This window comes from Pteropus vampyrus, unplaced genomic scaffold (assembly GCF_000151845.1).
Source record: "Pteropus vampyrus isolate Shadow unplaced genomic scaffold, Pvam_2.0 Scaffold427, whole genome shotgun sequence".
NCBI lineage: Eukaryota > Metazoa > Chordata > Mammalia > Chiroptera > Pteropodidae > Pteropus > Pteropus vampyrus.
Window position 1 is genome coordinate 450,067 of NW_011889208.1, and position 3,618 is coordinate 453,684.

General features: G+C 63.3%; 1 long non-coding RNA gene across 1 annotated transcript in view; it reads right to left on the bottom strand.

Annotated features, from left to right (window-relative positions):
- Window positions 1-2,219: 2,219 nt before the first annotated feature.
- Window positions 2,220-3,618, bottom strand: part of LOC111732117 — a 10,425-nt gene continuing 9,026 nt past the window's right edge. Inside the window, exon 3 of the long non-coding RNA XR_002777429.1 lies at window positions 2,220-2,231. This is a non-coding gene — a long non-coding RNA (uncharacterized LOC111732117). The remainder of the gene's footprint in view (window positions 2,232-3,618) is intronic.

Consider the following 3,618-nt stretch of genomic DNA (forward strand, 5'->3'; position numbering starts at 1 on the left):
CACCCGTTTTAACCTGCTACCACCCTGGTGGACCATGTCCCCCTCCCCCGCAGCACCGGTCCATGGGGCGGGTCCCTGGGTCCCCTTTCAAGCCCAGCAGCCTGGCTTTCACGGGTGAGCACGGGGGACACTGCCGTCCCACTCCGAGGTGCCTGCACTGCAGGACAGGCGCCTGCTGAAGCCCGCTGCACCCCCCGACTCCAGCCTTGGGTTCACTGGGCTCACTGGCCCGTCTCCCAGCACGCCTTGAGGTCGCTGCGCTTGGCCACGCACCTCCGCCTGGCGTGTCCGCCCGCCTTAAAGCCCCACTTCTGGCCTCGTCGCGATCCCTCGTGTCACCTGTGTGGTCCTCGTCCCCTGGTGTCCCCTCGTTCCTCTGCCGCCTTGTCCTCTCGGCCCGGGGCCTCTTGACGGCCTAGACACCCTTGGCTGCTCCCTGAAGCGTCTCTGCCCATCCTGCTCGTTCTGAAATGTAACTTGTCAGTGTGAAGTCCCCACCGTGTGAGGCTCCCAGCCCAGCGTCCAGAGCCCCCTGGACCAGCCTGCGAGGCCCAGGACGCGACGATGCTTCAGCGGTAAAGGCCGCTGGACCGAGTGTCCTGTCTGGCCCTCCCCTGACAGCTGAGGGAACTCGGGTCCCACACCCGGCAGGAACCTGCCTGCCTGGCTCCCGGGCTGTGGGTGCTGGGGACGGGGACGGAGGGTGGGGACGCTGCTCGCAGCCGCCCTGGGCGCCCGCCCTGCCCAGCGCGGGAGGAATAAATTCGCTGGCCTTCCCCAAACTCCCGTCTCCGCCCTCTTCGCTTACAGCGACCCGTCCAGACGCTTCCAGGCGTCCGTCCCTCGGCCGCACTGCTGGGCAGGTGGCATGTCTCCGCGTCCATCGTGTGCGCAGATGTTCAGCCCACGAGGCCGGGCAGTTGACGGGGGAGGGGAGAGGGGCTTACGCGCTTCCCACTTGTCCCCCTCGGCCCACAGCCCCATGCCATCCCCGGGCGCAGCGCTGTGCCCCACGGCCGCTGGCATGGGGCGCTGACGGGGAAGGCACAGGCTCGGGCAGCTAGGCCACTGGCCACCAGACTTGGCTCTTCTGCTCCCGAGGGCTGGGGTCGGGCACAGCGGCAGGGGCGCCCTGGGGCTTGTCCTTGGGGTGCCCTGCACTGTCCCCACTGACTCTGTATCGAAGAAACTTACCCTTTGGTTTCGTGCCGGCATCTGGGTCGTGGAGGTGACTGCACAGCGCTGCCAACGTGCCTCGTGGTCCCCTCCCCCTCAGGCAGTGGCCTGCTGGCCACAGGAAGCTGTCTCCGGTGCCCTGCGCTGGACCATCCAGAGGCTCGAGGATAAAGCCAGAGCTGGCCCGTCCTCGCCTCAGGCGGGAGACCCCCTATCACGGTGGCTGCCATGCCTCGGGCCACCTTCAGCAGACCCGGCCGAGGGCTGAGCCTGAAGGCCACCGTGCTCTACCGCCCCGGCTCGTTCGTCCCCCAAGGTGCCGGGCAGTTTGGTAACACGTTTGGTAACACAAGCTGGCCGACCAGGTCTTTGTTGCCTAGCAACTGGGCATCATCTATATAAAGCCGTCTGCTCCGTGACCTGAGCTTCGTGCCACTTCGTGGCCGCCTTCTCCAAAATGGCTTCCTTTCCAGCAAGTTCTCGCCCTCCCAATGGAAGGTCAGGCCTGAGCAGGACGTAGGTCTCCACACAGAGCAGGGCCAACTTCCCTGACAAGCGCCAGCTCCAGCTCTGACGGTGGCTTCTCCGTGAGCTGCCCGCCCGGGTCTGGGCATTTCGCTGCCCCCTGGGGACTGTGCAGCCAGCATTCTGTCCACAGAACTGCGAGGGGCCTGGCGACGTGTGGACACTGACCACAGGGCTCCGGCCTGGGCTCCCATGTCTCTCAGGGAGCCAGGGCGCTCACACTCTGGTGGCCGGGGCTTCTGCACGTCCTGTCTACAGCAGGCCCAGCTTCCACCCGAAGTGTCCCCCTTCCTCAGGGCAGGCCACCCGTTTGTGTGTGACAGGAAGGGCTGGACGGCCCGTGCGGTGACCATCCAGCGCGTGCAGGTGCTCAGCGTCCCTCGTCATCCGTCTGGCTCCCGGCAGGGGGCAGTGGGGAGGTTTGTGACGAGGTCGTTAACAGGCCTGTGAGGTTCAGAGTCTAACAGGGCCGTGCAGCTGGTTAGAAAGCTGCTTCGCACGACTTGACTGTGACCCGCTCGAGGCTGGAGCTGGTCAGCCGGCTGAGGCCGGGCCCTTCGCCAGTGGTGACACGTGGACTGACACGCACAGGTGCGGGGAGACGTGAGGGTGGGTACCCTTGCCGAGGGCACAGCACGTAGTGCCAGTCGGTCCCTGGATGCTCAGGAACGGGGGCCCTACCTGGATGTGAGACCTCTACACAAGGTGACAGCAGCATGGGCCACAGAGCCCCCCGGATGGCACTGGCGGCAGCCTGCAGAAGCCCTAAAGCAGGGCCCAATCCCCGGGCCGCAGACCAGAGCCGGGCCGCACAGCAGGTGAGCGGCGGGCAGGTGAGCGAAGCCTCGTCTGTTCCTGCAGCCGCTCCCCAGCTCCCCAGCTCCCCAGCGTGGGCATCGCAGCCTCGGCTCCGCCTCAGACCCTCAGGCGGCAGATGCTCACAGGAGCCCTGGTCCCTGGTCCAAAAAAGGTTGGTGGCCGCTGGCCTAAATTCCTGACTGTGGCTGTCACCCCTCAAGCCATGTCCTGTTTACATAAGCGCCTTCAAATCAGCAGCTACGTCTGTCCTACCAGCACCCTGAGCGTTTGTGGCCCAGCCACTATAAAAGAAGGTCGCGACTTCTTAAGGCTTTTTCTTTTCTTTTTCAACCCCCCATCTTTTAGGACCTATAATCTCTCTCCATTTGATCACTTCCTGTACAGTGTGTAAGTCACCTGTGCCCTTCCTCCTCCTCCTGTCCCCTATTTCATCCTCAACTCACCTCAAGACCAGCAGACCCCAAGCTCTTACCGAGCACTGTTCCTGAAGCCCTGAGCCCCGCTTCAGCCACCAACCTTCTCGCTGCCTCAGACCCCCGAGTCCCTTCTCCCTGAGGAGTCGCTGCTCTGCCCAGCGCCCAGCCAGTACCAGCTCTGACCGCCCCCTCTGCTGCGGGCCGTGTCCCCCCTTGGCTTCCCCTGAGGGTAACACGGTACGTTTATTAGTAAGATCTAACGCTCTGCAAATGACTCGAGAGTTAGGAAATCAGCAAGGCTATAAAGGCCTGAGCAGCACCTGAGCCACCGTGGCCTCGGTGACATTTCTAAGACGCACCACATAACTGCAGAATTCACGGAATCCTCCGGCGCACACGGTCGTGCTCTGGGTCCTTAAACAAGTATCCATGTTTTTAAAAGTGAACACAGAATAGTGACATCACCAAAATAGCAGGCTAGGAATTCTAAACTTGTTCTCCCATGGAGACACTAAAAAGAACCAGAAACCATCCAAAACAACCCTGGAGAAGCTGCGGGAAACAGTCGGGTCTGCAGCAACCACGCAAACGCCCAACCAGGGAAAGGCCATGTTCGCCTGCCGGTCAACACGGCGGAGCAGGTGACCGCGGTGCTGCCTCCCCCACGGCCACCTCAGCATCA